The 12200-nt window shown below is 43.4% G+C and overlaps 1 long non-coding RNA gene across 1 annotated transcript; it reads right to left on the minus strand.

Annotated features, from left to right (window-relative positions):
• Positions 1–342: 342 nt before the first annotated feature.
• LOC118975036 (uncharacterized) lies at positions 343–5243 on the minus strand. Its single transcript, XR_005063995.1, has 2 exons — positions 5174–5243; positions 343–574 (listed from the first exon to the last, which is right to left on the minus strand). It is a non-coding gene; the product is annotated as an uncharacterized LOC118975036 (long non-coding RNA).
• Between the last annotated feature and the right edge of the window lie 6957 nt (positions 5244–12200).

The raw sequence follows: 12200 nt of genomic DNA on the forward strand, positions 1-12200 counted from the left end.
ACAGGATATTCCGTTTCAAATTTCATGGCCTCTTGGCACACACAGGAATGACTCCCGGGGAAGCATGCGATTCTCACAAACACCGCGGCTTGTCATCAACCACATGACCTGGGGAGCCAGCTCAGGCCTCTGTGCATGGGCCCTTCCTGGCTGAAGTACAACCATTAGTGCCTTTTTTGAATTGATGCAGCTTTTGGATTATTAATTTCGGGGTGGAAAATCATTAGTATTCTTAATTTAAAGAGGAAACCTTTGGACAAGAGTCTGCAGCTATAAATCAATAATAAAGATTTTCTCTGAATTATGATGTTTTCACCTGACTCTGAAATTGGATTTTTTTCCCCTTTTCGTTTTTGAGCTTTGGAATTTGACTTAACATCCTGACTCTGTCAGGTGCCTGTGGTGCATTGATAATGAAATTAGAGGAGACAGGGTCCATTGACTTAGAAGACCTATGCCATTAGTTAAGTCTTCTCTCTGTTTCTGCCAGTGGCTTGACACCCACTTAGTCACCTTGGTTTGGGCACTTGCCTCTGACACGTCACTGAAGGGAGCAGGGAGATGAGGAGGTAGCCTGGTACACAGACAGTACCCAAAAGAAAAAAAAAAGGTGAAGATCAATATTTCCATTAACATCTAGAAGCAGACTTTTCAAAGAACATTTGTATGTGTAGCTGACAGTAATGTACCAAGAAGACTAGTTTCTTTAAAAATCACAAATTATGTTACTCACTACTTTTGTTTTCTTTTCATTTTGCCAAGTTTCACCAATAAAATTTTAAACTACACACAAGCCCAAAACAAAACAAAACAAAAAAATCCCAGGCTAGCAAAATTACTGAAATAAAGACTACATTTTTCAAGAATGTAGGTAGGATAAAATGCTAGTGCTACACACCAAGATATTAGTCATGTGCAATGAAATATCTATTCTCTCGAAGCTTGCTGTAAGAGGCATTGATTCGTACATACATCTCCTTTATAAATGGCATGACTTCTGGATGTTTAGGACTGAGATGCCGGTATTGCAATCCATTGTAATTTTCTGGTTTTGTTTGGTTTTGTTATCCTCTCATCCTCAAATCTAGGTTTAGCTCCTGGCTTCTGCATTCCCTGGCTCTGTGACTTAGAGAAGCCAATCAACTTACGTAGTGCTCAGTTTCCACCCGTGTTAAAATGGTATTGGGAGAAGTGTGATAGGTGTGCATAAATGCCTAGCACACTGCCTGCACGCAAGAGTTTCAACAAATGTTACTCCCCATCCCCACGCTCTGTGCTTCTTCATTTCCATTCCTCCCGTGTTAGTTCCTTTACCTCCTCTGCTTTTACCATCTCCACTCTATACAGTCAGAGGAACACCTCTGGGCAAAGGTGAGAGCATTCAGTGACCAGATAAGGGATTGACCTGTTGGCCTTCCCCCCAGTGAAAGAGGTTGGGTACCTCTCCTGAGGCTCCCACCACTCCTCCACTCTGGCAGTCTTTGCTAGTGCCTGTGCACCCAAGCGGGTGCTTGGTGGGATTCCAGCATCATTCAGCAGTGTGGGGTTTGGGGTCCCTCCCACCTCTGGGCACCCAGCAGAGAAAGATATATATATATATATATATATATATATATATATATATATATATATACACACACACACACATATACATATATATACATATACATACATATATATATACATATATATACATATACATACATATATATATACATATATATATATATGTATATATATATATGTATGTATTGTTAGCTTGGACTCCCAGGGGGACACGGTTTCTCTAAACTTGAAAGGGCAGGTTTAGAACAAAGAAGTGCTGAGAACCTTGGGGAAAAAAATGATGTCTTCCTAGCATTCAAATGCACAAAAGACAGGAATGTTAATCTGTCTGACGTGCACCCCAGACTACGGAAAAGTAAATTTCAAAAGTTCAAAGAAATATATTTTTGTTCTCATGGGCAGAGGGTTTTCTAAAAGGGTATAGATAGGTCCAGAAGGGGTAGAAAATGAAATTCTAACTATATAATAAAAGTTAGTCGAATATGGAAGAAAAGCTAAAGAAATCAATGTGGTTGCCTGGCGAACTCTCCTTTGAGCTCAGATTTTAAAAAGAAAACATGTTTGAAAGATCAAAGAATCTGCAGCCAAGAACAAAAGCAATGCAATAGCACAAACCTGGAAGAATGGTGTCATAAAAAATAAAGTAAAAGAATGTGCTTGATTTTGCTGGAAGAAAAAAATAGGCTAACAAAAAAAAAGGATTTTTACCAATGCATGAAGAGCAAGAAGAACAAGGAACTGTTAGGCACATTTCTAAGAGATTGTGATGTTATGTTAACAAGACAGAGAGAAAATAGAATTACTCAGCTCCTCATTGGCTCTGTCTTCTCTCGCAGAAGAATGCCCTTCAGACCAAAAATGTAAAGATGGCTGACTGAGCCTGAGGACTGGAAACACTCCCTGAGTGGTTTTCCATAGAGGAATGCAACAGTGTGAGGGGTCACAGAGGGGGTCGGCCAGAAGCTAAACTGCCCCTGCAATGGTCCACACAGTTGCCTGAAGTGAGACAGGCAAAGGAGGTCAAGTGGAGAAAGGCTGAGAGGGTAGAATTCATGGAACAACCCACTGCAAAGGCTCTAGAGAAGATTCAGATGTGCTGTTCAAAGTGAGCGTAGAGGAGGAAAGGATTTCACAGACCTCCAGTAGAAGCAGAAAGCAGAGGGGATGGGGGCACAGAGCATGTGAGTGGAGGGCAGCCACACAAGCCTGGTCCTGGAGACAGAAAGTTGGAGCACGATGAAGCCTTGGTGAGAATCCAGGTTTGCCAGAATCACAGGTTACGTATGTTCAGGGAAGTAGCTGGATGTAGTGTGACCACAAAGAAAGGGACACAGTCTGGGTCTAAAAGGTTTATTACCTATTAGGGAATCTAGAGTGAGGGCCCCACACATGATGAGGAGCTGGGGATGCATGTAAAAAACAAACCAACAAAGTAGTAGAGCCATCGATGTGCCTCCTTCTGTTGACCATGTACTTGGAATCTGCAGCCCAAGAGGAGGGAGTCAAGAGTTTTCTGAATTTCTTTGTGCTTTGTGGGATTGACTAATTAATAGTAAAACTATTGAAAATGGACAGTGCCCCTCCTCCTTTCCCTATTAAAGTACATGTGCTACTTAATCGTTGACTTGCAGGATATTAATGCTAATAAGGAAAGCTTTGTGGTCGCCCCACAGACGTGATATAATGGCTCGGAGTTGGCAGATGAGTAGAAATCACCTCAAGACACGTTGCCCACGCTGGGAGTGCAAAGCCTGGCTCAGATCGCAGTGCCTCACTTTGAAGAGAAGGGCTGCCAGACTGAGGCTCTGCCGTCGGAGGGACCACAGCCAGCCAGCCAGAGGCCACTGACGTGGCAGGAAAGTGGTTTCATCCACTCTGTGTTTTATCTACTTCTAAGATAATTTTAGAATTTTAATCTTAGAATCAGATGAAATTCTTCTTCTAAGAATTTCATCGAATTCTAAGACAATCTAGCGTGATGCTCCAGACCCAAATGCATGGCTTTCGATCCTGGCTGTCCCAGGAATTGCATCCCTGCGTATGTATAACAACAGCGGTAATAACGCACACCCCATGGCCTGCTGGGAGAACTGACTAAATAAATACACGTCAGGCGTCTAAGACAGTGTCTGGGACATAGCAGTCAGTCAAGGCATGTTGGCAATTACTGTAATCCAGTGAATAAAAGCTGTAACAAAACAGAGATATACAAATAAATACATGTCAATAAGGAAATGTTTCAGCAATCCGAGTTTTTGAAGAATGTAATATGAGTTATCCGAGAATAATAACCGGAAGTGTTTGACCAGCCATTAGATGACTGTCCGCAGCAAACAGTTACATTTTTGGCCCTGTGACTTGGGTGCTCAGCTTAACGGGGCAGCATCTGGACGTTCAACTTCCAAATTCCATGGCAAGACTTGTGTGTTCCAAGAGGAATCCAACTAATAGGTGTGTTCCTGGTGGCAAATTATGTATTAAATGTCCTGTGGAGGCATCCTAGCCAAGAGAAAGTATTTTTTCTATTTGTGAGACCCTAGTTCTTAAGCTGGCACACAGCTGTGTGTTTCCATTTGTGTTGAGTCAAATCACAGTGAAAACTGTGTATTCAGTCTATATGGTAGAAACAAATACATAAAATTATTTATAGGACTTCATACCAAAATGTGACATGAGGGACTTCTAATTTACTGTCAAACTTCCATAACTATTTCTGAAACACTTCTTGGTCATTCGTAAATTGATTATTCTTTAACTGAGTCAGCAAGAAGCAATAAGGACAAGTTAGGAAATAGAGGTATTTTCCCTTCAGCGATTTTCCTCAAAATTCTCAATCTCAGTGACAGCACTGATCATCTGAATTATCTGGACGCAAACAATGCAGAGAAGAACCAAAGGAGACTTACAGGGAACATTGGCCCATTTCATCAAGAGTTCATCCAGGCTGATTTGTTCAACGGGTAAAGAGTAACATCAGCTACACTAACCACCGGAATGGTCAGTGCGATTAATGCAATTAAACTAATTAGTCCTGGCAGCTGTAAGGTCAAATAGAGGTAGCATTGTAACAGCAATCTGCCACTGCAAAATTACTGACATTTCCAACTAAATTATATTCTCTAAATTGTTGCCTTAATGCCGAATAAATAAAGTTATGCTAATGTAGGGACTGATTACAGATTGAAATTAGCACAATTGCTTGTTATACAGTCTGCTAGGGTTAACATTTTTTAAAAACATAATTAATGGCCTTTGCTTACTCTCTCTGCTTATAGATCCTGCAGCTCATTTGCATTCTTTTGCAATATGCTGACAGTGCTAAATGTCTGAGCAGAAGGATCTCATCCACAGGCAGAAAAACGTGCCTGTCACGTCATCAAGCTAAAACTTGTTATGGTTTCAGGCCAGTGTTAATAACATAGGTGACCAGAAAGGCAATGGATAAAAATGAGGCTAGAATCCGTTTTTCTTTCTCACTCCTGTGATCCAGGCCTTTTCTGGAGTCAATGTAAAATGTAATTGCTCTTTTGACCTATATCTTCTCTCTCCCCAGGTCTGAGGAAGAGCTACACTGGTTGATTATTGCAGGAATGAAAGGCACTCTGACCTTGTCGACCAAACGCCTCGCAGCTTTCAATGTTGCCCATTATACCGAAGGCAGGCAACTCCTGGAGAGAGGCAGAATCTCCGGGAGAGCTGCTCCCCGGGCAACCTGCCAGAAAAGGCTTCATCAGCAGCAGTTCAGACGTGGCCAACAGCTCGGGCAGCAAAGGAAACAGCTAAGAGGGGAAACAGAGTGTATAAAAATATTGTTAGCACACTGTCTAAAGGGCTCTCCGGCATCTGTGGGATAGAGAGCCTTTGCTCATACCACCCCTCCGTCATCTGTCTGAACTGAATGAAGATCCGCCCGGGAAGGTTTGCTGGGGAAGGAAGCAGCAACCCAAGTAAGTGCAGCTCCTAATTTCCTAAGCTTGTTCAAAGGGGTTTATCATAACACTCTTATGTACATAGGAATGTAAAGTGATTTTCTAGCAAAAAGTAGGTCGGGATATTTAGTTGCAGTAATTGTTCTATAGTATGAATTATGCACTACAAATCTGGTTGGATTATTTTTAGAATTTACGGTTAACGGAAGGATTAGGGTGCAACTCACAAAGAAATCAACTGCACTCTTTCAAATGTTACAGTTCCAAGGAAGCTTTGTTTAAAATCAGCCATGGTCCCTTTGCATATCTGTTCTGCTCCAAGTTTAGTCAACAAAATTTTATTGAGCATTTATTATGTGCCTGAACACAGTGGGGAAATAAACAATATGCAAAGGTTGCCTGTGAATTAATGAGACTGGCTGGCCCAACCAGCACGCACCTGGCGTTCTTTGCTTTGTCGATCTACTTCATTCAGTGACAGGGAGCACCGAGGACCAGGTACAGGTGAGGCATGGTGTTTGGTCCTCTTGATTCCAATTTTCCCTTAAGTCTGACAGTAATTTTCAGGTTCATGTTGGCATCCCCACCTGAGGAGGAATAGATTTACTCTAGTAATAAAGGCTTCAGCATCTGGAGTTAGCCAGTCTTGGGTTCAAATCCAGTTGCGTTGCTGCAGTTGTCCCCACTCACTCTGGAGGGTACATTCCAAGACCAGTGGATGCCGGAAACCAGGGATAGTACCGAACCTTATATGTACAGTCACGTGTCCCTTAATAATGGGTTACGTTCTGAGCAATGTGTTGTTAGGTGATTTTGCCGTGTGAATATCACAGACTGCACTCACACAGACAAGGTGGCACAGCCCACTACACACCTAGTCTCTGTACAGTATAGTCTATTGCTCTGCGCTGCAAACCTGTGCAGCATGTTACTATACAGCGTGCCGTAGGCAATCATAACACAATGCCAAGGACTTGTGTATCTAATTGCATATAAACATAAAAAAAGGCACAGTAAAAATACAGCATAAAAGGTAAAATTGGTGTACAGTACAGGGCACTTACTGGGAACAGAGCTTGCAGGACCGGGGGTTGCTCTGGGTGAGCCAGCGAGCGAGTGGTGAGTCAATGTGAAGGCCCAGCAGGTCGCTGTGCACCACTGTAGACTTTATAAACGCTGTCCCACAAGCCTCCCCTGCTTCCTTCCAACTGGGTCAGAAATAGAACAGTGAAGCTGTCAGAGCTGCTCCGTGGACAGAAAGGTGTGCAGATTGATTGGAAATGTAGAGGAGAGACTGGTTGAAAAAGGTGGAGATCACCAAAACTGTGACTGTCAGGAGGGAAGGAACGGAGGCCGGAGGATCAGCAGGAATAAGAAACAACACAGAGAGGTCAGGGTAATGAGGGTTGGGCTGCTGCATGTTGAAGCTGTGGTCAGATTAAGAAACCTGTGGTATTCACTTTTTTAAAGGGAATTTCACATGGATAGGATATAGAACTAAGGTCTAGTATTTTGACTTTGGAAATCTGTTTTTTGGTTCCATTTACCCTATCTAGCACAAAGGGTTCTCTCTGGCATTGCATTGATGGAAGAAATAAAACTTACCAATGCTTTACATCATTAAAACCTAAAACCACAGAAAGCTTCTACTGAAGCGGCACTGGCACTTAGTGCTGTTAAGGCAGTTCCTGTAGGTCTGTGTCCTTGCACAGGTCGCGGGCGTCCACCCAGGGTTACAGCTGTGTTCCCCGAAGACCACCACGCCGGACCGGGGCGGCCTGGAGTGCCCGCTGGTTACGCAGCACTCGGGGTCAGGCTGCTGGTCTGAGACAGGTTGGTGGCTGACTGGGATGTGCTCTGCACACTCCAAATCGAGGTGTTGTGACTGAGAGGGAGTCTATTACCAAGCCCCACCTGTAATGCTCCTGTCAGAGGGAAAAAAATCCTCCTGACTCTCACAGCCTTGCATTTCTTGCAAGAACTTTAGCTCCACTGTAATCTTAGGGGACAGCTGTGGTAGAGAGGGTTTGTCATTGACCAAAAATGGCATTATGCAGCACACAGCTGCACTGTTTTTTCCCATGCATGCACACCTAGTACAAAGTTTAATTATAAATTAAGCAATTTCATGGACAGAAGATTCATTCTTATGGTATATCTTAGCAACCTCAGCTTCTGATTTTTTCCTTTCCTTATTAGCTCGAGAACTTTCACCGTTTCACTTAAAGGAAGTACCTAGCGGCTTCTCTTCAGCGTACTCGTGGGCTTTGGGGGCGTCATGAAGTGAAGTAGATTAAGAATTACTTGAACACAAACACTGAGCCACCATGACGGTGGATCTAAAAACCCAGACGATGACTGAGTGACGAACCGGCAGGTAGCATGTGGAGTGTGGACGCCCTGGACAGAGGGATGGTTTGCCGGACAGAATGGGGCAGGACAGCACGACAGTTCATCCTACAACTCAGAATGGCGTGCGGTTTAAAACGTATGCATTGTTTATTTCTGAAACTCTCCATTTACTATTTTTGGACCACGGTTGACCATGGGTGGTTGAAACTGCAGAGACTGAGACCTTGGGAAAGGGGAGGCAACTGGACTCAAAATCTGTGCAATCTTGAGAAAAGTCTCCATTGGTGGGGGTGGGGCTGGTCGATTGGCCTAATTCCCGTGAGAGAGGGGGCTGGGTGAAGCTCAGACCTGACCCAGCTGTGTGGCTCCGCGAGAAATGTTGTCGAGCAACCACACATCCCAGATTTTCTGAGAACATCCCAGCTCTAGATACGGTGGCCTGCAATAGGGAGAACTTCATGGTGATTCTAGGGAGACCGTGAGACTCAGCAGAAGTCACTGTGTTTGGACAAGTTCCGAAGGGTTAAACGCACTGACACCATGAAACCGGTGAGAGAAGGCTACTGGGGCCTCTTTGCAGTCAAAATTTCAAATAAATTGTTTGGACCAACAGAACAGTTTCTTTCTTTTTTTTTCTATTGTTTTAACCCCACGGATGAAGAAAATAAATCAATGTCTAATTTTTTTTTAAAGCTTTGGTAGCTCAGCTCAACACAATATATAAAAATGAAAATAATCATTTGTTTGTGGGGAGAAGAGAAAGCCAATAAAGCTCATAGTAGCGTCTTTCTAAAGCACACATTGTATAAAAGATAACTTTAGAGCTATTATTCCTCTTTTTGATCTTCCCCCAAAGCTAAGAGGTATACAAATTCTACCCACATAGCTGCTTTCCAGCTGTCATATCTTAACTAGTATCATGCACATACCTTCCAAGTTTTGAAAAGCCCATTCAGTGTTTTTATATGAAGGCTAGTTACCAGAAGTGGGCAGAGATCACATTACTAAATACAGCAACCTAATTACTGTCCTGTACATTATTTTCTCTATACTGTGCTAGAACAATGAGGCAAAAGGTTTATCTTGACAAAGTTTGAATTGATTCACGATATCTCTACCTTCTGGGTCCACAGACAGTGGGGGTGCGGGGGTGGCAGGGGAAGGGAAGAGCTCCTTTCATTTCAGTATCAGCAGGTCCTTCCTGTTCATTTGCATTTGGGGAGTTTTTCCACAGTGTATTCACTTGCTAGTGAGATCATGTGTCCCTGCGCGATCAGATAAGACAGGGATAGAATTACTAATGATGAGAGGAGGCAGCACCAGGGCAAGAAAGCAAAGCAGCCCTTGCTTTTCTCACCTGATCTGGGTAGATCTGAATTTCAACCATCTCATTTTTTTTTTTCTCATGGCGATGGTGGGGCCATTTTCCAAAGCTGGGTTAGGATATTGCAAACTGAGCTCTACAGATTCTTTTTTTTTTTTTTTAGTGCTGTTCAAAAAAGGAAAGTGATGTCATCATGCTGACTGGCTGTTCTATTCTGGTTATTTGTACTTGTCGGTTAATAAATTGAGGGCAATTTAATTCATCCATCACTCAGTACTCATCAGCTATTTTCCAGGTACTATGCAAATAACAGAGAGGTCGTGTCCTTTTTTTAAAAAAAAATCTGAATAGAAAGTTAGAAAATGGTGATTAAAAGGAATGTTGAACTTAATGATTAGAGCAATGGGGTATTTCTGGTACCAGAGCCATCAGAAGAACATAGATGAAAACACAGGCTAAATTTAAGAAGTAGAGGTGATGTCTTATCCTGTGCTGTCTTTAGGTTGTTAAAAAGTAGAGTTCTTACTGAGGAAATTTAAAGATTAAATTGGCTTCATTCAGGGGTTCCTGAGTTGGGCCCTATCCTGTCGAAGGGACAGAAAGTAGCTCTGGTGAGCTGTGGAGGAGGAAAGATCTCTAGAGGTGGAAAGAGGGTAGGAAACGTGAACGACTGGAAAAGCATGCGTTGTCCATCAAGTGGATTAGCTCACAAGTGCTGACCAGGTCATTCCAGTGGACTGGCTAAAGGTTACATTTTGGGGAAGGCTGAAAGTGCAATTCAGCTGAGTATGAAAGTTTAGCTTGCTGACATGGGGCCTGGCACAAAGTGATTCCATTTGGGACCCATTGTCTCTTTTTTAACAAGGTAAATGTAGGGATTTACTCCTTATGCTCCGTGAACTGCGTGCGGCTCAGTATTTCCTAGGGCAAGTCACAAAGCCAGCACGGGCACTGGAGCCAGGCATCTGCGGTCTGCAAACCAATGAACCTGGCCGCGTTTTCCCTTCCTGTACGTTTCCGAAAGTCTCCAGAACAGGAAAACTATGTCCTTTTAGGATAAATATGGTGATGCAGCAGCATGGTGATCAGCATTTCTCATTGACGTAGATGAGATAGAGACCAAGTTCAAACATCCTGATGCAATAAAAAGGGTATAATGACACACGAGGAAAACTATTTTGCTTTGACTTACATAGGAAACTTTTTTTAAGAAAAGGTTTTATTTATTTTTAGACAGAGGGGAAGGGAGGGACAAAGACAGGGAGAGAAACATCAATGTGTGGTTGCCTCTCACACGCCTCCCCTCCCCCACTGGGGACCTGGCCCACAACCCAGGCATGTGCCCTGACTGGGAATCGAACTGGAGACCCTTTGGTTCACAGCTCACACTCAATCCACTGAGCTACAGCAGCCAGAGCTAGAAAACTTTTTAAAGGTAGCTTGCAAGCGTGTGGCACTGAATTGGCTGACCCATCCTGTGAAGGCTCAGCAACTTTTTGCCTGTGGCCTGACGCGAAGTACCTCCCTGGGAGACAGAGAGTTCCAGGGTGAGCGACACGCCAACTGGAGTCGCTGTGTTATAGGACATCCCAAGACGCCAGCACTCCAAGCTGGCTGCTGTACACGCTTGCTTCCTTACACCAGCCCAGGGCGATTAAGCTGTGTTGGAATAGAAATCCACCAGGCTGAATAATGTCATCCAGCGCCTTGTCACTCACAGAGAACGAAAGGACCATGACACAGAGTCTTATAAAAAAAAGTGTTTCTTTAGTGGAACATTGGGGTCCACTGAACAATTGCTACAAATGAAATGTAGCTCCTACAGTGGGGGAGATTTTCCCAGAGCTATTTGTCCAAAGAAGCAGTCTAATAACAATAATCCTAAAAATGAGAATATAGCTGTGATGGAATCCCCTGCAACCCTCCACCCCCACATTCTAAATGTATTCATTTCCCCCAAACATTGGAACGTATTCTAAATTCAGACTATATCCTAAAAAGAAGCATCGTGCAGCTCTTTTTAAGCACTGCACTAGCTAGCGCATTACTCAGCCATATTCCTCGGCCCCCTGAGCCCAAGCCCGAACAGGGCAATGACAGAGGAGACAGAGAGAAGTGAATGGAGGAAGGACGGACAAAGATGGATTTCCGAAGGGCAGGAGGTGGAGGGTGGAGTGGGGGGATGGGTGGAGGAAGATAATGATAGAAAAGAATGTATCAAAGAAAATCCCTAAATGTCTGACTAGAATGATGATATGTTTATTGAGATAAGAACCCTGGAGGAAGACTGGATTTGGAAGCAAAAGACCAGGATGGGAAGGAATCAGAAAAGAGGAACATCCTGGAAACAGAGGAAGGGGAGGGACTGATAAAGAGAAGTTCGTAAGGAACAAACTCGGCAGATAGCCCGAAGAGATCACCTTAGAAAGAGGAAAGATGGGCGCTCTTCCTTTGAAGTAGGGGACACCTTGCTCTAGGCTAGGAAACTCCTTCCTTTAAAAGAGGGAACCAACACTCACCGAAGGCTTTGTGTGTACCCAACGTGGTGTCCCAGAACTCTCTCAGGCCTTAGGATGCCGTGAAAAGATAACAGGCTGTCCTGTGACAGCCTTTACTCTCTCTGTGGTAACAGGGCAAGGATGCTAGCTAAGATTTTAAACAATAGAGATTAGATTTTAAAAGAGGAATATATTGGTGGTATGCAGTGAGGGAAGTGAAAGGAAAATGACTAGGGACTTGGAAAAAAAACAGGGAATGTCAAATACCACTGAACACTGAGAGCTGGATCTGCATTGGTGAGCGTCTCAGTTATTTTTCAGACAAACTAACTGCCACGTTGACATCATCCAGGGTCTCTAGCAAGTAGAGTGAAAATCGTTTTCTTCATTCTTAAAATGCTAATATTCTTTAAAAGCTAGGCTGGAAAAAAACCCCAGAAAGAACAGAAAATTGAAGCTGCTAGCATATGCTGAGCCACTGCTGGAAAGTATGGAGGATTCTTAAATCCATGCCCTTCCCAGGTCAATAGG

The sequence above is a fragment of the Sturnira hondurensis genome, unplaced genomic scaffold, assembly GCF_014824575.4.
Source record: "Sturnira hondurensis isolate 20B ecotype Veracruz unplaced genomic scaffold, ASM1482457v3 Scaffold0001509, whole genome shotgun sequence".
In the NCBI taxonomy this organism is placed as follows: domain Eukaryota; kingdom Metazoa; phylum Chordata; class Mammalia; order Chiroptera; family Phyllostomidae; genus Sturnira; species Sturnira hondurensis.